We start from the raw sequence: 22,022 nt of genomic DNA, 5'->3' as shown, positions 1-22,022 counted from the left end.
AATCACCATTCACAACCACATTTAATTCGAATCATAACTCAGAAAAATCACAATAGCTAACCATTCTCAAACACATTTCAAGTCATTCTTGTCAATTAAGAAATTCTTAACCATTTGCACTTATCCAATAACATTGTAGGCATTCTAAATTAAAAACGTTAAATCCCCTACCTCAGTGTCGCATTAACAATGGAATCAAACCAAACAACAGCCTTGGTGATGTTTCTCCAATGAGTTCCCTTCCTCTAGCAACGACACAACAGCTCGGAACCTACGTAGCAGCATCAGAATCATCAAGGGCAGCTCCAACATTGGTTCCTAGCGACTCCAATGGCAGTATCCACGGTAGTAGAGACTCTGGTAACTACGAAAATCACAAGCAGAGGCAGAACAGAGCAAGAACAGCAACAGTGATCTTGAACTCAACAAACAGCAGTGATAATGGCGTTTTCTCAGATTCCAGAAACCCAGAAGCAAAAGCAAAACTGGCGAGCCTTTCCATTCGGTCCTCCAGCAATGATGTCCAGCGATGTAGCAGCTCGGCGATGGTGATGACTTCCATCGATAGCAGCAGCGGTGAAGAGACGTAACGTTGACGACAGGAGACTTCTCCTTCCTCCTCTAGCGGCGGCTCCTCGTGGTGGTCGCTCTCCTCCTTTTGGCGATGTCAGCAGCGACGACAGACCCTTGAAGCGGCGGCGGCAGAACGCGAATGACGGCGATGCGGGCTCGGACTCGGCTCTTTGGACGGAACGGCGCTGCAAAGCAGCTCAACGGCGAGCTCCTCGCGGCTCCACAAATGGCGACGATGACTCTGATGGTGATGGAACGTGCGGCAGCGCGAGCGGAGTTGAACAGTGGCAGTGTGACGGTCACGGCGGCGGCGGGACAGCAGTTCTTTCCTCTCTCTTTTCTCTGCTCTTCGTGCTCTTTCTCTCTACGTTTCTTTCTTCTTTTGTGTGTGTGTGGTGTTTAGGAAGAAAGGGGGGTGGAGGCTGCGTTCAGAGGCTGAGGAAAGGGAAACATTAGGGTTAGGGTTTCTAGGATTTGGGAATTAGGGTTTCTGATTCAATTTGAAAATTTAGGTTTAGGAATTATGAATTTTATAAAAGAATAAGGATAGGTACGAATAGATATTTTGATAAAATTGGAGGGTAGGATAATTTTAAAATCAAACATACTCTGTTAAAAATATCTAAGAACATTGTTTATCAACATATTGCTAAGTTGAATTAATTATTTCTAATTTACATTATAAAATGAACAAGTTAATTATATTTTGTAAAGTACAATTTAAATTCAAATATCAATTTTTTAGATTAAATCATACAAATCTCTATTATTTTTCTATCTCTGAAACTTTAATTTCAATTTATAAAATCTTTAATTATAATAAAAATTGTACATAAATATTAATTGACTTAAACTTAAAGTATTTATAAATATAAATCTAATCATTTCTAATAAAATAATTTCTAGGAGTTCAAATTAATAACAACTCATTTAAAATAGAATTTATTTAAATTAAATTATACAATTCTTCTTATTTTTTAATTACCAAAATTATAATTTCAATTATACCAAATATCTAATAAAGATTATATAAATATTCTAATTAGTTTAAACTCTAATTATCATGAAACTCTATTTAATTACCTCTAGCTAAATAATTTTCTTAAAACATAATTGTCAACAAATATAATAAATTACAAATAACTAATCATTTGATTTTCAAAAACCATGGTTGTTACATTCTACCCACCTTAAAAAAATTTTTGCCCTCGAAAATTGCTAGAATGACATAAATTCAAACTGAAATCAAAGAAAGAAGAATATATGAACAGAAGCATAGGCATTGTCAAGAATGAATATTCAAAAAGTTACGTAAGCAATCAGATTCATAGGCAAACAAAGGTATACAAGAATGATAAGGTATGGTTCAGGAACAATCAAATCACATTCTAAGGAGGAAATTCAAACTAGAGAATTCTAATGAAAGCAACGAAGAAAAGGATGGCACGAGTTCATGTGGCACGAATAAAGATTATACGTCGAATCGAAGCTAACTTCATAACCTCTAACGCTCCCAAACCCCGTGAATCGCATTACCTATTACTTCTATTTCGTCTATGATAACCCATTAGTGTTCCCATATACATAAATCATTAGTATTAAGTTGGCCAGACCTAATACCATGAAGTATGAAATGATAAACTAACAGCGTTAATCATCAGACAGTTATGCATATAAAACTCAAACTCTTGTTACCAGAACAAGTCACAAAGCATGACAGACACTCAAAGTATGCAATGAAGCATAGTCACCAAGCCCAAAGAGCAGGGAGTGGCAGAGCTCAGCCACGGTGAAGCAGGGCAGCACAACGGCGGCCAAGCATAGCCCCTCAAACGGCGGCAGTTTCGACGAAAACGGTGCCGACGACGCAAGCACGGCTGGGCACGGTGGTTGAACCCCAGCTCAGCCTTCGAGCTCTCTGTCTCCTCTGTTTCCCGAGTTCTATCTCTCTGACTTTGCTATAAGTGGCGGCGGCTGGCTCTGTGACGAGGACGACGGCGGCGCAGTGAGGGCGACGGCGGCGACGCGACGGCAGCTACCAGACACGGTGCCTTTTCCCTCCCGATCTGGTTTGCGCTCGTCTCTCCCTTTCTCCCCTGGCTCCCTCTGCGAACGTCCTCTCCTCGCGAAATGGCAGCAGTGTCGTGGAGCTTCGACGGCAGTGACGTGGGTAGCAGCTCGCGGGGCTGACGATGGCGACGGCGCAGAAACGACGGCTCTAGCAAGGTGGCTGGACGGCTCTCTCTCTCTCCGCGGTTCCGTTTCCGACGACGGCTCAGCAGCAATGACCGGTGGTGACACGCGACGGAGGTGGCGACGGCGTCTCCCTCCTGTTCTCCCTTTTCATTTCTCTGTTTCTTTCTTTTGTTTGTGTGTGTTGTGTTTAGGAAGAAAAGGGGGTGGGGTACGGCTGAGGGATGGTGAGGGTGGAAGGGTTAGGGTTTGAAATTAGGAATTAGGGTTTCTGATTCAGTTTGGGAATTAGGGTTAGAAATTAGGGATTTTATAAAAGAATATGGATAGATATGAATAGATATTTTGATAAAATTGGAGGGTAGAGTAATTTTAAAATCAAATATACTCTATTAATATTTAGGAACATTATTTATCAACATATTTCTAGGCTCAATCAATTATTTCTAATTTAAAATGTAAAATGAACATATTAATCACATGTTTATAAAATATAACTTAAAATCAATATTAATTATTCAAATTAAATGATATAACCTTTTATCAAAACTCTAAATTTCAATTTGTGTAGAATAGCTAATTATAATAAAAATAGTACTTGAACATTAATTAACTTAAACTTAAAGTATTTATAAAAATCAAACTAATCATTTCTAATAAATTAATCTCTAAGAGTACAAATTAATAAAAATAGAACATAATTCATTAAAAATTACTTAAATTGAACAATACAATTCTTTCTTATTTTTCAATTACTAAAATTATAATTTCAATTATACCAAATATCTAATAAAGTTTATATAAAAATTCTAATTAATTTAAACTTTAATTATCATGAAACTCTATTTAATTACCTTTAGCAAAATAATTTTCTTAAGATAAATCACAAATAACTAATTATTTGATTTTCAAAAACTAGGGTTGTTACAGTGATGCCCTACATAAAGCTTGCCATAGAACGGAGTAGGAATGATTGGATGAAGACAGCAGGAAAGCAGAGGTTCAGAGGAACGAAAGCATCTCTATACGCTTATCTGAAATTCTCACCAATGAATTACATAAGTACCTCTATCTTTATTTTATATTTTATTTATCTTTTTATTATCAATTCACCATAACCATTTGAATCTGCCTGACTGAGATTTACAAGGTGACCATAGCTTGCTTCAGACCGACAATCTCCGTGGGATTGATCCTTACTCACGTAAGGTTTATTACTTGGATGACCCAATGCACTTGCTGGTTAGTTGTGCGAAGTTGTGATAAAGAGTTGAGATTACAATTGTACGTACCAAGTTGTTGGCGCCATTGATGATCACAATTTCGTACACCAAGTTTTTGGCGCCGTTGCCGGGGATTGTTCGAGTTTGGACAACTGACGGTTCATCTTGTTGCTCAGATTAGGTAATTTTATTTTAACTTTAAATTTTTTATTTCTTATTTTTGAACAAAAAAATATAATTTCTTCTTTTTCGTTTTTCCAAATTAATTTTCAAAAAATCAAAAAAAATTTATAAAATCATAAAATCAAAAATATTTTTGTGTTTCTTGTTTGAGTCTAGAGTCAAGTTTTAAGTTTGGTGTCAATTGCATCTTTTTAATTTTCCAAAAATTATTTTCAAAAATTTCATGCATTGCATTCTTCATGATCTTCAAGTCGTTCTTGGCCAATCTTCTTGTTTGATCTTCATATTTTCTTATTTTGTGTCTTTTCTTGTTTTTCATATGCATTCTTGAATTCTTAGTGTCAAAAAATTAAAAATCTTTAAGTTTAGTGTCTTGCATGTTTTCTTTTCTTCAAAATTTTCAAAAATAAGTTCTTGGTGTTCATCTTGATATTCAAAGTGTTCTTGGTGTTCATCTTGACATTTATAATGTTCTTGCATGCATCATGTGTTTTGATTCAAAAGTTTCATGCATTGAGTCTTTTTGATATTTTTCTCTTTCTACATTAAAAATTCAAAAATCAAAAAAATATCTTTCTCTTTTTCTCTCATAAATTCTCGAAGATTTGAGTTGACTTTTTCAAAACTTTTTAAAATTTAGTTGTTTCTTATGAGTCAAATCAAATTTTCAATTTAAAAATTCTATCTTTTTCAAATCTTTTTCAAAAATCAAATCTTTTTCAATTTTTCCTTCATATTTTCGAAAACTTTATGATTGATTTTCAAAATCTTTTTCTTATTTCTAAATCATATTTTCGAAATTAATGCTAACAATTAATATGATTGATTCAAAAATTTTAAGTTTGTTACTTGCCTCTTAAGAAAGGTTCAATCTTTAAATTTTAAAATCAAATATTTTTGTTTCTTGTTAGTCAAGTAATCAACTTTAACTTTCAAAATCAAATCTTTTTAAAATTCTTTTTCAAATCTTTTTCAAAATAAAATTTCAATCACATCTTTTTCAAAATTTAATTTCAAAATCTTTTCTAACTTTTTATCTTTTCAAATTTGATTTTCAAATCTTTTTCAATTAACCACTTTACTTTTTGTTTAATTCTTATCTTTTTCAAAACTACCTAACTAACTCCCTCTCTAGTTTTCAAAAATCCCTTTCCTCTTTTTCAAATTTCCTTTTTAATTAACTAATTATTTTAATTTCAATTTAATTTTATTTCAATTTTAATTTTCAAAATTTAACTTTAAATTTTTTTTAATTTAATTAATTTTCAAAATTCCCTCTCTCTCATCTCCTTCTAATTATTTATTTATTTACTAACACTTCTCTTCATCTCAAAATTCGAACTTTCTCTTCCTCTTGGTGTTCGAATTTCTCTTCTTCTATTCTTCTCTTCTTATACTTGCATAAGGAATCTCTATAATGTGACATAGAGGATTCCATATTTTCTTTTCTGTTTTCTTCTTTTTCATATGAGCAGGAACAAGGACAAGAACATTCTTGTTGAAGCTGATCCTAAACCTGAAAGGACTCTGAAGAGGAAGCTAAGGGAAGCTAAAGCACAACTCTCTGGAGAAAATCTAACTGAAAATTTCGAAAAAGAAGGAGACATGGCCGAAAATAATAATAATGCAAGGAAGATGCTTGGTGACTTTACTGCACCTAATTCCAATTTATATGGAAGAAGCATCTCAATCCCTGCCATTGGAGCAAACAATTTTAAGCTGAAACCTCAATTAGTTTCTCTGATGCAACAGAATTGCATGTTTTATGGACTTCCATCAGAAGATCCTTTTCAGTTCTTAACTGAATTCTTACAGATCTGTGATACTGTTAAGACCAATGGGGTTGATCCCGAGGTCTACAGGCTTATGCTTTTCCCGTTTACTGTAAGTCACAGAGCTAGAGTATGGTTGGACTCTCAACCTAAAGATAGCCTGAACTCTTGGGATAAGCTGGTCACGGCTTTCTTAGCCAAGTTCTTTCCTCCTCAAAAGCTTAGTAAGCTTAGAGTGGATGTTTAAACCTTCAGACAGAAAGAAGGAGAATCCCTCTATGAAGCTTGGGAGAGATACAAGAAACTGACCAAAAAGTGTACTTCTGACATGCTTTCAGAATGGACCATCCTGGATATATTCTATGATAGTCTTTCTGAATTATCTAAAATGTCATTGGACCATTTTGTAGGTGGATCCATTCACCTAAAGAAAACGCCTGCAGAAGCTCAAGAACTCATTAACATGGTTGCAAATAACTAGTTCATGTATACTTCTGAAAGGAATTCTGTGAGTAATGGGACGCCTATGAAAAAGGGAGTTCTTGAAATTGATACTCTGAATGCCATATTGGCTCAGAATAAAATATTGACTCAGCAAGTCAATATGATTTCTCAGAGTCTGAATGGATTGAAGGAATCATCCAGCAGTACTAAAGAGGCCTCTTCTGAAGAAGAAGCTTATGATCCTGAGAACCCTGCAATAGCAGAGGTGAATTACATGGGTGAACCCTATGGAAACACCTATAATCCCTCATGGAGGAATCATCCAAATTTCTCATGGAAGGATCAACAAAAGCCTCAACAGGGCTTTAATAATGGTGGAAGAAACAGGTTTAGCAATAGCAAACCTTTTCCATCATCCACTCAGCAAAAGACAGAGAGTTCTGAGCATAATCCATCTAGCTTAGCAAACATAGTCTCTGATCTATCTAAGGCCACTTTAAGTTTCATGAATGAAACAAGGTCCTCCATTAGGAATTTGGAGGCACAAGTGGGCCAGCTGAGTAAAAGAGTCACTGAAATCCCTCCTAGTACTCTCCCAAGCAATACAGAAGAGAATCTAAAAAGAGAGTGCAAGGCCATTGATTTAACCATCATAGCCGAACCTACAAGGGAGGGAGAGGACGTGAATCCCAGTGAGGAAGACCTCCTGGGACGTCCAGTGATCAACAAGGAGTTTCCCTCTGAGGAACCAAAGAAATTTGAGGCTCATCTTGAGACCATAGAGATTCCATTGAACCTCCTTATGCCATTCATGAGCTCTAATGAGTATTCTTCTTCTGAAGAGAATGAAGATGTCACTGAAGAGCAAGTTGCCAAGTACCTGGTGCAATCATGAAGCTGAATGCCAAATTATTTGGTAATGAGACTTGGGAAGATGAACCTCCCTTGTTCATCAATGAACTGAGTGATCTGGATCAACTGACATTGCCTCAGAAGAAACAGGATCCTGGAAAGTTCTTAATACCTTGTACCATAGGCACCATGACCTTTGAGAAGGCTCTATGTAACCTTAGGTTAGGGATAAACCTCATGCCACTCTCTGTAATGGAGAAACTGGGAATCTTTGATGTGCAAGCTGCCAGAATCTCATTAGAGATGGCAGACAACTCAAGAAAATAGGCTTATGGACAAGTAGAGGACGTGCTAGTAAAGGTTAAAGGCCTTTACATCCCTGCTGATTTCATAATCCTAGACACTGGGAAGGATGGTGATTGATGTGGACAGAGGAGAATTGATCCTTCAACTGAATGAGGACAACCTTGTGTTTAAAACTCAAGGATCTCCTTCTGTAACCATGGAGAGGAAGCATGAAAAGCTTCTCTCACTGCAGAGTCAACCAGATTCCCCACAGTCAAACTCTAAGTTTGGTGTTGGGAGGTTCCAACAATGCTCTGAACATCTGTGAGGCTCCATGAGAGCTCACTGTCAAGCTATTCACATTAAAGAAGCGCTTGTTGGGAGGCAACCCAATGTTATCTAATTATATTTATTTATTTTCCATTGTTATTTTATGTGTTCTTTAGGTTGATGATCATGTGAAGTCACAAAAACTACTGAAAAATCAAAAACAGAATGAAAAATAGAATGAAAAACAGCACACCCTAGAGGAGAATAGTCTGGCATTTAAACACCAGAAATAAGCATTTGTCTGGCGTTTAATGCTAGAAACAGGCACCAAGCTGGCGTTTAACGCCAGAAACAAGCATCTACCTGGCGTTAAACGCCAGAACAGAGCATGGAAGTGGCGTTTAACGCCAAAAACAGGCAGCAGTCTGGCGTTAAACGCCAGGATTGCATGTATAGGGCGTTTTACACGTCTAAAGGGTGCAGGGATGAAAAATCCTTGACACCTCAGGATCTATGGATCCCACAGGATTCCCACATGATCTGTAGACCCCACAGGATTCCCACCACTTCTTCTCTCCCCTTCACACCTTTTCATAACTCTCTTCCCCAAATACCCTTCACCAATCACTTCAATCACTCTTTCCCATCACCCCCTCACCACTCACATCCATCTTCTCTTCCCCATAAATCCCACCTACCTTCAAATTCAAAATATTTTCCCTCCCAAACCCAACCCTAATGGCCAAAACTTAACCCTCTCCCCCTCCTATATAAACCCCTCATTCCTTCTTCATTTTCACACAACACAACCCTAACTTCTCACCTTGGCCGAAACACCTCACCCTCCATCTCCTCCATTTTCTTCTTCTTCTACTACTTTCTTTCTTCTTTTGCTCGGGAATAAGCAAACATTTTAAGTTTGGTGTGGTAAAAGCATAGCTTTTTATTTTTCCATAACCATTTATGGCACCTAAGACCAGAGAAACCTCTAGAAAGAGGAAAGGGAAGGCAATTGCTTCCACCTTTGAGTCATGGGAGATGGAGAGATTCATCTCAAAGGTCCATCAAGACCACTTCTATGAAGTTGTGGCCAAGAAGAAAGTGATCCCTGAGGTTCCTTTCAAGCTCAAGAAGAATGAGTATCCAGAGATCCGACTTGAAATCCAAAGAAGAGGTTGGGAAGTTCTCACCAACCCCATTCAACAAGTCAGGATCCTAATGGTTCAAGAGTTCTATGCAAACGCATGGATCACTAGGAACCATGATCAAAGTGTGAACCCGAATCCAAAGTATTGGCTTACCATGGTTCGGGGAAAATACTTAGATTTCAGTCCAGAAAATGTAAGGCTGGCGTTCAACTTGCCAATGATGGAAGAGAACGCACGCCCCTACACAAGAAGGGTCAACTTTGATCAAAGGTTGGACCAAGTCCTCATAGACATATGTGAGGAAGGAGATCAATGGAAAATTGACTCAAGAGGCAAGCCGGTTCAATTAAGAAGGCATGACCTCAAACCAGTGGCTAGGGAATGGCTAGAGTTCATTCAATGCTCAATCATTCCTACTAGTAACCGGTCTGAAGTTACTATAGACTGGGCCATCATGATCCATAGTATCATGATTGGAGAAGAGGTGGAAGTTCATGAGATTATACCTCAAGAACTCTACAAGGTGGCTAACAAGTCCTCCACTTGGGCAAGGTTAGCCTTTTCTCACCTCATTTGCCACCTCTGCAATTCGGCTGGAATTGACATAGAGGGAGACATCCTCATTGAAGAGGACAAGCCCATCACTAAGAAAAGGATGGAGCAAATAAGAGATCATGGACCTCAACATGAGCATGAGGAAATTCCTCACCATGAAATCCCTGAGATGCCTCAGGGGATGCACTTTCCTCCACAGAATTATTGGAAACAAATCAACACTTCCCTAGGAGAATTAAGTTCCAACATGGGACAACTAAGGGTGGAGCATCAAGAGCACTCCATCATCCTCCATGAAATTAGAGAAGATCAAAGAGCTATGAGGGAGGAGCAAGAAAGACAAGGAAGAGACATAGAGGAGCTCAAGAGCATCATTGGTTCTTCAATAAGAGGAAGACACCACCCTCACTAAGGTGGACTCATTCCTTAATCTCTTTGTTTATTTATTTTCTTGTTTTTCGATTTCTGAGCTTTATGTTTATTTACATTTGTGTCTTATTACATGATCATTAGTGTCTAAGTGTCTATGCCTTAAAGTTATGAATATGAATCCATCACCTCTCTTGAATGAAAAATGTTTTAATTACAAAAGAACAAGAAGTACAGGGTTTCAAATTCATCCTTGAAACTAGTTTAATTATTTTGATGTGGTGACAATACTTTTTTTTCTGAATGAATGCTTGAACAGTGCATATGTCTTTTGAAGTTGATGTTTATGAATGTTAAATATGTTGGCTCTTGAAGAATAAGAAAAAGGAGACATGTTATTTGATAATCTGAAAAATCATAAAAAATGATTCTTGAAGCAAGAAAAAGCGGTGAATACAAAAGCTTGCGAAAAAAAAAGAAAAAGAAAAATAGCGAAAAAAAAAAAAGAAAAAGAAAAGGCAAGAAGAAAAATCCAAAAGCTCTTAAAACCAAAAGGCAAGAGCAAAAAGCCAATAGCCCTTAAAATCAAAAGGTAAGGGTAATAAAAAAGATCCAAGGCTTTGAGTATCAGTGGATAGGAGGGCCTAAAGGAATAAAATTCTAGCCTAAGCGGCTAAACCAAGCTGTCCCTAACCATGTGCTTGTGGCGTGAAGGTGTCAAGTGAAAACTTGAGACTGAGCGGTTAAAGTCGAGGTCCAAAGCAAAAACAGAGTGTGCTTAAGAACCCTGGACACCTCTAATTGGGGACTTTAGCAAAGCTGAGTCACAATCTGAAAAGGTTCACCCAGTCATGTGTCTGTGGCATTTATGTATCCGGTGGTAATACTGGAAAACAAAGTGCTTAGGGCCACGGCCAAGACTCATAAAGTAGCTATGTTCAAGAATCAACATACTGAACTAGGAGAATCAATAACACTATCTGAATTCTAAGTTCCTATAGATGCCAATCATTTTGAACTTCAATGGATAAAGTGAGATGCCAAAACTATTCAAGAGGCAAAAAGCTACAAGTCCTGCTCATCTGATTGGAGCTAAGTTTCATTGATATTTTAGAATTTATAGTATATTCTCTTCTTTTTATCCTATTTGATTTTCATTTGCTTGGGGACAAGCAACAATTTAAGTTTGGTGTTGTGATGAGCGGATAATTTATACGCTTTTTGGCATTGTTTTTACTCAGTTTTCAGTATAATTTAATTAGTTTTTAGTATATTTTTATTAGTTTTTAATTAAAATTCACATTTCTAGACTTTACTATGAGTTTGTGTATTTTTCTGTAATTTCAGGTATTTTTTGGCTGAAATTGAGGGACCTGAGCAAAATTCAGATTCAGAGGTTGAAGAAGGACTGCAGATGTTGTTGGATTCTGACCTCCCTGCACTCAAAGTGGATTTTCTGGAGCTACAGAACTCCAAATGGCACGCTCTCAATTGCGTTGGAAAGTAGACATCCAGGACTTTCCAGCAATATATAATGGTCCATACTTTGCTCGAGTTTAGATGACGCAAATTGGCGTTCAACTCCAGTTCCATGCTGCATTCTGGAGTTAAACGCCAGAAACAGGTTGCAAAGTGGAGTTAAACACCAGAAACAGGTTACAAATTGGCGTTCAACTCCAAGAGAAGCCTTTACACGTGTAAAGCTCAATGCTCAACCCAAGCACACACCAAGTGGGCCCCGGAAGTGGATTTCTGCATCATTTACTCATTTCTGTAAACCCTAGTAACTAGTTTAGCATAAATAGGACTTTTTACTATTGTATTTAAATCTTTGGATTATCTTTAGTTTCATCTTTAGATCACGTTTAGGGGCTGGCCTCTCGGCCATGCCTGGACCTTCATCACTTATGTATTTTTAACGGTAGAGTTTCTACACACCATAGATTAAGGTGTGGAGCTCTGCTGTTCCTCATGAATTAATGCAAAGTACTATTGTTTTTCTATTCAATTCAAGCTTATTCCTATTCTAAGATATCCATTCGCACCCAAGAACATGATGAATGTGATGATTATGTGACACTTATCATCATTCTTACTTATGAATGCGTGCCTGACAAACACTTCTGTTCTACATGCAAACAAGCTAGAATGAATATCTCTTAGATATCTAATACAGAGGACCGAGTCCAAGATATTAGAATCTTCGTGGTATAAGTTAAAACCCATGGACGGCCATTCCTGAGATCTGGAAAGTCTAAACTTTGTCTGTGGTATTCCGAGTAGGATTTGGAAAGGGATGGCTGTGACGAGCTTCAAACTCGCGAGTGCTGGGCGTAGTGACAGACGCAAAAGGATAGTAAATCCTATTCCAGTATGATCGAGAACCGACAGATGATTAGCCATGCAATGACAGTGCATTGGACCATTTTCACAGAGAGGATGGGATGTAACCATTGACAACAGTGATGCCCTACATAAAGCTTGCCATAGAACGGAGTAGGAATGATTGGATGAAGACAGCAGGAAAGCAGAGGTTCAAAGGAATGAAAGCATCTCTATACGCTTATCTGAAATTCTCACCAATGAATTACATAAGTACCTCTATCTTTATTTTACGTTTTATTTATCTTTTTATTATCAATTCACCATAACCATTTGAATCCGCCTGACTGAGATTTACAAGGTGACCATAGCTTGCTTCAGGCCGACAATCTCCGTGGGATCGACCCTTATTCACATAAGGTTTATTACTTGGACGACCCAGTGCACTTGCTGGTTAGTTGTGCGAAGTTGTGATAAAGAGTTGAGATTACAATTGTGCGTACCAAGTTGTTGGCGCCATTGATGATCACAATTTCGTGCACCAGGAGCAAAGTGGAAGGGGAAGTGGGTTTTATAGGGGTGGGAAGAGGGGTCTGGAAGGTGGGAATGGTGAAAGAATTGAATGTTTTCCTGCTTGGGAGTGGCGCCTAGCGTGGAAAGAGGCGTCAACTCCTATCCCTTTAGCTTTCTTCAGTTGTTTGAGTCCCAAAGTATAAGTACACTTTGACTCCCTGACTTAATAAGCTATCAATCATGTGGGCCCCACCTTTTCCTGAAAATTCAATCCGAGAAACCCCATCAGTAAGAATGCTTCATATTCTCTAAATTGAAAAGCAATTAATGGGTGTTTTTTCGGACACCAAACTTATTTTCTTTGCATATAGTAAATTGGTTTTATCATTGGACTTTAATGTGTACATAATGGGTGGAATAAATTTAATTCTTTCACACTCTTCAACTTCCAATCCCTACGTACACAATAAAGGCGCCATTCATGCATCCACCAAATTACTAATTGCATTCAAACTTAAACCAAATTGGGCTTTCTGTGTGAATTTTTTATGGTGGTGGCCACACCAAACTTAATTTTTGGGCTTACTTCCAAGGTTAATTCAATCAAGTTCTGTTGTAAGCCTAAGTTAAGTGGGTTAATGGCCACACCAAACTTAGCTTTTTAGCTAGTTCTTTAGCCCAATCAATCAACCTCACTCAGTGTTGTACTTCCAGCAAACTAGAAACAAAATCAAATGACTATCAACTAATTAACTAATCATATAGGACTGCAAATTAAACTACCTAAGTGGCTAACATAAACTACTTCTAGAAAGCATGAAAAATTAAAGGATATAGATGTTGGGTGCCTCCCAACTAGCGCTTCTTTAACGTCACTAGCTTGACGTTCCTTCCTCCTTAGTTGAAGTTGTAGCTCACTCTCTGCTCATCCAATGAGTCCCCCAAATAATGCTTGAGTCTGTGGCCATTGACAGTTAAAGTCCTCTGTGTCTTGTCCTCCATAAGCTCTACATGACCATATGGAGAAACCTTAAGAACTGTGAAGGGTCCAGACCATCTTGACTTGAGTTTCCCAGGGAAGAACTTGAGCCTTGAGTTATACAGCAACACTTTTTGGCCTTCTACAAACTCCCTTTTAGCTAGCTTTTAATCATGCCACCTCTTTGCTTTGTCCTTGTAGATTTTGGCATTTTCATAAGCTTGTGATCTGAATTCATCTAACTCATTGAGTTGTAGTAGTCTTCTTTCTCCAGCAGCTTGATTGTCAAAGTTTAACATCTTTAGAGCCCAAAATACTCTATGTTCAAGCTCCACTGGTAGATGACAAGCCTTCCCAAACACCAATTGGTATGAAGACATGCCAATAGGTGTCTTGAAGGCTGTTCTATAAGCCCATAGTGCATCATCTAGCTTCTTGGACCAATCTTTTCTTGTGTTTCCAACAGTCTTCTCAAGGATTCTCTTGAGCTCCCTATTTGAAATTTCAGCTTGACCATTGGTTTGTGGGTGGTATGGGGTTGCTACCTTGTGCTTGACACCATATTTTAGGAGGAGTGTCTCAAGTTGCTTGTTGCAAAAGTGAGTCCCCCCATCACTCATAACGGCTCTTGGAACCCCAAATCTGTTAAATATATTCTTCCTGAAGAAATTAATCACCACTTTGTTATCATTTGTTGGAGTAGCTATAGCCTCTACCCATTTTGACACATAATCCACAGCCATCAATATGTAATTGTTTGAGTATGAGGGTGGAAATGGTCCCATGAAATCAATCTCCCAAACATCAAACAATTCCAACTCCATAAATGAATCTCTGTGTCATCTCATTTTTTTTGGGTAGGTTGCCAGCTCTTTGACATTCATTGCACCTTGTCACAAACTCTTTTCCATCTTTGAATATTGTTGGCCAAAAGAACCCACACTATAGCACCTTTGCTGCAGTTCTTTCTCCACTAAAGTGTCCTCCATATATGGATCTATGGCAATGCTAAAGGACCTCTTGTCCTTCCTCATGAGAAATGCATCTTCTTAAAATCCCATCAGCACATTTCTTGAAAAGATAGGGCTCATCCTAAATGTAGTGTGATAAACCCCAATTTTATGGTTTATCTTGTGCTTATTTTGGGGGATTTTATCACCTTTTCTCACATTTATTCAACGAAATAGCATGGTTTTGTAATTCTCCCTTAATTTGTGCTTAAGTGTAAAAACATGCTTTTTAGGCCCTAAATTGGTGATTTAAATTCACTTTAATTCTATTCGATACCTTGATGTATTTGTTGAGTGATTTCAGGTTCATAAAGCAAGTATTGGATGGAGAAAGTGAAGAGAAAAGCATGCAAATTAGAGAAATCATGAAGAAATGAACTTTTAGAGAATTGAGGGCCACGCACACGCGTCATGCACGCATATGCGTGCATTGGAGATTTTCAAGCCACGCGCACGCGTCACTCACGCGTACGCGTGAATAGATGTTTTTGCCATCGACATGCACGCGTCACCCACGCGTACGCGTGACGCTCGGCACGTGACCCACTTAAAGTGAAATCGCTAGGGCAATTTTATGAGCTGCCTAGGCCCAAATCCAACTCGTTTCTGAGGGTATTTCATGCAGAATTCAAGCTTGAGCAAGGGGGGAGCACTTAGTTAGTGATGATGAGCCTTTAGTTAGTTTTCTAGAGAGAGAAGCTCCCTCTTCTCTCTAGAATTAGGTTAGGATTAGGTTAATTTCTCTTAGATCTATGGTTTAATTCTTGTTTTCATCTTGTTTCATTTATGAATTCTTGCTTCTACACCTTTATTCTCATAGTTTGTGATATTAATTTTACTTTCATGTCTCTTTTATGCTCATGTACTCATATTGGATTTGGATCTCTTTAATGCAATTTAATATTTGATGCTCTTTTATTGTTAATTTGAGTTGTGAATTTTACTTTTCTTGTAATTGGTAGTTGGTAGATTTATATTTCTTGCACTTTTACTATGCTTTCCCTTTATGCCTTCCAAGTGTTTGACAAAATGCTTAGTTGGATGTTAGAGTAGATTTTGAGCATTATTGGCTTGGAAAGAGTAATTAGGTGATCTTGAGTCATGAATACCCAACTCATGTTGGTGATCTAGAGTTGTTAGCTAGTATTGTTTTCATTAACTCTAATCTCTTACTAATTCACTTAGTGAGTTTATTAGGACATTTGGATTGAGATTAGCTAGTCTGTTAGACTTTCTTCGAGTGTGAAGATAACATGATACCTTCCTCCATCGTCGGAGATGACGTAGTAAGATAAATTCTTGTTTATTATTGTGACGTGATTGACTAGTCTTGTTTGACATTCTCCCTATGCGAAGATAACATGATACCTTCTTCCATTTGTTGGAGTTAACTAAATAAGATGACTTAATCATTGCATGACTATGATAGAAAGCCTATATTCTCAATCTTTGCCATGAATGTCTCTTTTTATTAATTGCTTTCTTTAAATTGCTTGCTTGATTTACTCTTCTTGTCATTTAAATTCTGGTCATTTATTTTATTGCTCCTTTATCAAACCAAACCCTTGTTCCTTCATAGCCAATAATCATTCACTTCATTGCAATTCCTTGTGAGACGACCTAGAGTCTAAATACTTTGATTAATTTTTATTGGAGTTTGTACTTGTGACAACACCATATTTTTGCATGTGAGGATTCTTTGTTGGTTTAGAACTATACTTGCAACGAGATTTTATTTGTGAAATTCTAGACCGTGCAAGGAATTCGAACATCAAAATGGCGCCATTGCCGAGGAATTGCAATGGTGCTATGTTATTGGCTATTGTATATATTGTGAATGGCTTGATTTTTGGTTTGTTTGTTAAGTTTTGCTAGTTTTAGGATTTTGTTCTCTTTGTTTCTTATTAATACTTGTTTTTATTTTATCTTTCACTATGAATTCTCATCCTTTTGGCTATGAGTGTGGTTCTAACTATGTTGTAGGAGATGGAAGCTACAATGAGGATATGCATCAAGGAAAGAACAACCAAAGGTGGGAGGAACCGCAAGCTTATGGACAACCTTCATGGCAACAACCTCCACCAATGTACTATGCTCAAGAGCCATACCAAGATGTATACCAATCTAATGTGTGTGATGATCCTCATTGGGGTTGTCAACCACAATCATCATATGCATATGATCCCACTCCTCAATATAGCCCTCCACCACACTCACAAGCCTCATACCACCATTCACCTCCATATGACTCCAACCCATATCCACCATACCAACCACCATATGAACCATATCTAGAGCCACCACCATTCCAATACTAATACTCCCATGGACCATAAAATCCATACACACCACCTCAAGAATTTCACCAATATGAACTACCTTCCAACTACAATGCCCTTCCCTCAAATAATGAACCCTCTCTTCCACCACTACCTCCCAATGAAGCCCTCATACTAGAACTAAGAGATCTTGAATCTCGTATCTTAAGGCAACACGAGGAGGATGAAAAAAAGTTTGAGGAGTTAAGAGCCAAGATGGCTATCATGGTAGAAGCCATTGGCAACATAGTCTCATCCTGCCTAAGCTTGCACGATCAAAGCACTCCCATTGTTGAATGTGGAGAAAAAACCAAAGAGCTTAGTAAGGGAGTGGAATTGGAGCTTCAAGGTGGAGAAGAAGAGTTAAAGCGAGAAATGTAACAAGAGGAGAAGGTAGAGATGATTGAACCAAAAGAAGTAGTAGTTGGAACCTTAGGATGTGTTGAGTACTTAGAGGAATCACAAATTGAAGAGCCTTCTTCCATGGAATTTGAAGTTGATATTGAGGAGGAGAGTGCACAACCTCCAAAGCACAATGTTATTGAAGAATTGGAAGAAGTGTCCCAAGCAATAGGCCCTCCTATTTATGATGATTCCGTATCAACATATGATCCTTTTAAGTTTGAGGAATCCTTCCCCACTATGCTTGGGATTGATGATGAGGTGGACCTCACTAAACCACCCATTTATGATTTGAACGATGGGGAAGAGCTTGAAGAACTTGGTGAAGAAGCATGGGAACTTGAGGGAGTTTGGCAAGAAGTAAAGCTTGAAGAACCTTGCCAAGTGGTGGAAGCCTCTAGGAGAGGATGGACGGGAGTAGAGCGTGCCTTGTCAAGATCATGGGGAACTCCTCCACCGGTTGTCATCCAATCCTTCATTTGAGTGGGTAAAACTTCTAACTCTTAGCTTTACTATCCCACTTGAATTTGGTTTTCTTGAGACGGATAGCCAACTTAGGGCGCTTTGCGAAATTAAGCGTAAGAGGAGGATGTCTAGTGGTAGGCGTTGTAAGTCTAGGCTCATTATGGTTGAAGCTTCAAGGAGCAAGGGTTAGACTAGTGCTCAATTGGATGGGTCTAGGAGGATAGTTTGGTGTCCTCATAAGAATTCGGCTTTTCTACCACCCAGAGGGAACCAATGTGATCAACTTGAAGATGGGTGTGAAAACAAAGTGTGGGATCCCATATTACAAGAGGAGGATCAACTTTGGAAGCCCATGGTTTGTGGAGAACTCCATCAAAGCTTGGAGTTATTAACTTTGAATGATGAAGCACAATGGAAGTCCAAGCATTGGTGGATGTTCGAGGATGGATTCAAGCGCAAGCCACCTTGATGAGAGCTCCCCATAAGTCCAACTTAAGGACAATAAACAAAAGTGCTAGGTGGGAGACAACCCACCATGGTAAACTCTTTCCTTTTTCTCTTTTGTAAATATTGGTAAAATTAGTTTAATTTTATGTTTTGTTTAGTTAGTTGAGTTTAGTTGGGGGTCTTGTAGGTTAAATAAGGTTTTATGATGTTTTGATAGTTGTTTGGAGGTTTGGAATGCTTGGTTTGGTGCAAAAACATTGAAAAATTTTGAAAAACAGAGCACCAAACCACGCATACGCATGATTCAAGCATTTCCAACCATCCACGCGCACGCATCATGCACGCGTACGCGTGGATTGCATATTTTCACCCCCAAGCCATTTTTTCTAAGAGTTGCGCGAATGGCGCGCGCACACTGTGCCTTTCGCGCAAAGCTGGTCACGCGTACGCGTCGCGCCCATTTCACCATTCCATGCGCACGCGTCACTGTCGCGCACGCGTGGCCTGCCCTGCATCAACCATCTTCTTTTCTTCTCTTCTTTCCATTTCTTTCCTTCTTCTCTCTTCTCTTCCTTTCTTTCCACCCTTCAAGCATCATCCAACACTACCAAACACCATATAACACTATTTCTTTAGTAACTAGTTAGTTTAATTTTTGTCTAATTTTTATTTTCCATTATAAGTGTTGGATTACTAATCTTGTTTACTGTTTTACTGCTGCTTATTACTAATAGGATGTTAGTCTAACATCATTGTTGTTAATTGTCATTGTTGGATTTCTTTGTTGAGGTTATATTTGATTACTTGGTTTGGAACTTTTCATGCTTAATGCTTTTGAATACCAAGTACATGTTACTTTGCCTTCATGCATCTTAACTCTTTGAATTGCATGTTTTGGCCACCATACATTCATCATCCATTGTTAGGCAATTGTACATTACCAATGCATTTTTTTAAGGATGCTTGTTCTGATTGAGCATCACCTATTTCATGCATTAAGATTTGTGGAATTGTGGAATTGGATCGGAAGCTTACCTAGTGACATATTTTTTAGCTTTCCAAGCTTTGTGGACCATGCTTGCTATGTGATTGATTTTAACTCTTACATCTCTTTTTCTAAGTTCCATAGCATCCATGTCTTCCACCTCTATGTCACTTAGGTGTTACAACAACTTCAATATGTGTCATTGTTTGATGTGTGAGCTCTCCATACCATTTTGTTCACCAAGTTACTTACACATCAATCAATGTCCATTAATTATCCAATTTCACAATTGCTTGATCTTTGACTTGAATGCTTTCATGCTTCTTTATTACTTGTTTGGTTGTCTTAGCCTACAAGTTTAAAGCATCCCAAGCACACTAGATTGAGTGAAGTGTATGCTTTCTTTTGTATAATTGTGACATAGCTTTTAAAGCTAGTATGTGTGTTCTAAACCGCATGCAACTTAGAATGCACACACCTATTTTTTATTAATGTCACACTAATTCACTCACTCCATTCTAGTAGGTTACCTCATTCCAATAATTTACGCTTCCTTGCTTTTTATTTTCTCATCTTACGGTGTTATTCTCTATTTTTCATGACTGATGTACCATAAGCAAAAATGGAAGCGGAAAAAAGAACACGTAGCACCGGTTGATCCGCCAGCTGAGGGTGGCAATTCGGAGAGTCGCCGTACCCCCTTGCTCATCTTTGAGTGCACTGAGGACGGTGCAAAATTTTAAGTGTGGGGAGGTCGTCCGACCATTCGGCGTTTTTAGGTGACAAATTTCTAATTCCAACACTTTTGTATTTTATTTTTAGGTCTTTTAGGATTTTCAGTTGCATTCTCTTGTTTTACATACATATACACAATAAGCTTAGTCAAATAATGAGATTCTCCAAGGATTTTTATCTATATGGCACCCCAATTGATTGAAGAAAAAAATTTTTTAGAACTTGCTTGAACTACATATTGTGGAACATGATTTTTGAGCTAAGAACACAAGCATGTGAGTTTTGAGCCTTAATTGTGTGGTTACATCATATAACCACTTATTTTCATTGTTGTGTGTATTATTCTCTTTCTATGATTGCAATCTTTGATTTGTTTGATTCTTCATGTCCATTATTTTGTGTATACATGCACTTACATGATTGAGGCCATTGTTTCAAATAGCTCACTTGCCCAAATAGCCTACCTTTTATCTTTCATTGTTAACCAACTTTGAGCCTATGCTTAACCCATTTGTCTTAATTGTAGCACATCACAAACCTAAGTGAAAAATAATAAATATCCCTTGTTTGGATCTTTGATTAGCTTAGGCTAGTGAGAGTGTTCATTATTTGATTTTGGGAGAGTTGGGAATATTGGGTAGAGATAAAAGTGTGTTTTTGTATTTTTTTGTTGAAAATTTTGGGAATTGGGTACATACTCATGTGTTAATTTAATGTTAAACCATATGTATTGATGCTTTTGTATATATTTTAGTTTGAAAAAAAATGAAATGAATGAGAAAAACAAAAAGAAAAAAAAAAAAATATATATATATATACATAAAAGAAGAAAAATAGAAAAGAAAGAAAAAGAAAAGCAATAAAAAGGGGACAAAATACCCCAAAGTGAAGTTCAATAATAATCAATGCATATGTGGAGTGATCAAAAAGAGAATGAGTATGTGAAAAAGCGAAGAATGGGTAGTTAGGTTAGCTTTGAAATAGTATAGGTTGTTATATAGGTTGGGTGGGAAGCTTATGTTAATCAAAGATTCAAATTTCTAGTTCACTTGACCATATGCATCCTTACCTTGACCCTAGCCCCATTACAACCTATGGGAAAGTCCTCATGATATTTACATGCGTGCATGAAATAATTGTTGATTGTTAGATGAAAAACAAATCTTGGAAAGCATGATTAGTAGAGAATTGAGTGAATCAACCCCATACACTTGACTGACTAGAGCCGATACACATCCGGTGAGGATTCGATCGCTCAATTACATGTTTCCACCCATGATCATCTATTCTTGCAAGTTTGTAAAATCTTTCAATAATTCAACTCAATTGTGGGTTTGATTTGACCGCTATGGCTTTAGCCCTTGTACTTACACATGTTTTCTTGGAAGTTGAGTTGTTTTGACCAAGTGATTGCATTCATATAGATAGTTGCATCTAGATAGGTTACAATTAGGTAGTTTACATTGAATAAATGTTGATACCCTTTTGCTTCTTTCTTCATTTTAGCATGAGGACATGCTTAGTTTAAGTGTGGGGAGGTTTGATAAACCCCAATTTTGTGGTTTATCTTGTGCTTATTTTGGGTAATTTTATCACCTTTTCTCACTTTTATTCAACGAAATAGCATCGTTTTGTAATTCTCCCTTAATTTGTGCTTAAGTAAAAAACATGCTTTTTAGGCCCTAAATTGGTGATTTTAATTCACTTTAATTCTATTCGATGCCTTGATGTGTTTGTTGACTGATTTCAGGTTCATAAGGCAAGTATTGGATGGAGGAAGTGAAGAGAAAAGCATGCAAAGTGGAGAAATCATGAAGAAATGAGCTTTTGGAGAATTGAGGGCCACGCGCATGCGTCATGCACGCGTACGCTTGCATTGGAGATTTTCAAGCCACGCGCAGGCGTCACTCATGCGTACGCGTGAATAGAGGTTTTTGCCATCGACGCGCACGCGTCACCCACGCATACACGTGACGCTC

General features: G+C 37.8%; 1 non-coding gene across 1 annotated transcript; it reads right to left on the bottom strand.

The window, feature by feature from the left end:
* Positions 1-6,170: 6,170 nt before the first annotated feature.
* On the bottom strand, positions 6,171-6,278 carry LOC148549042 (small nucleolar RNA R71). Its single transcript, XR_015897862.1, has one exon. It is a non-coding gene; the product is annotated as a small nucleolar RNA R71 (small nucleolar RNA).
* Between the last annotated feature and the right edge of the window lie 15,744 nt (positions 6,279-22,022).

This window comes from Arachis ipaensis, chromosome B8 (genome assembly GCF_059453495.1).
Source record: "Arachis ipaensis isolate K30076 ecotype BB chromosome B8, ASM5945349v1, whole genome shotgun sequence".
NCBI lineage: Eukaryota > Viridiplantae > Streptophyta > Magnoliopsida > Fabales > Fabaceae > Arachis > Arachis ipaensis.
This window is presented reverse-complemented; position numbering and strand designations above follow the sequence as displayed.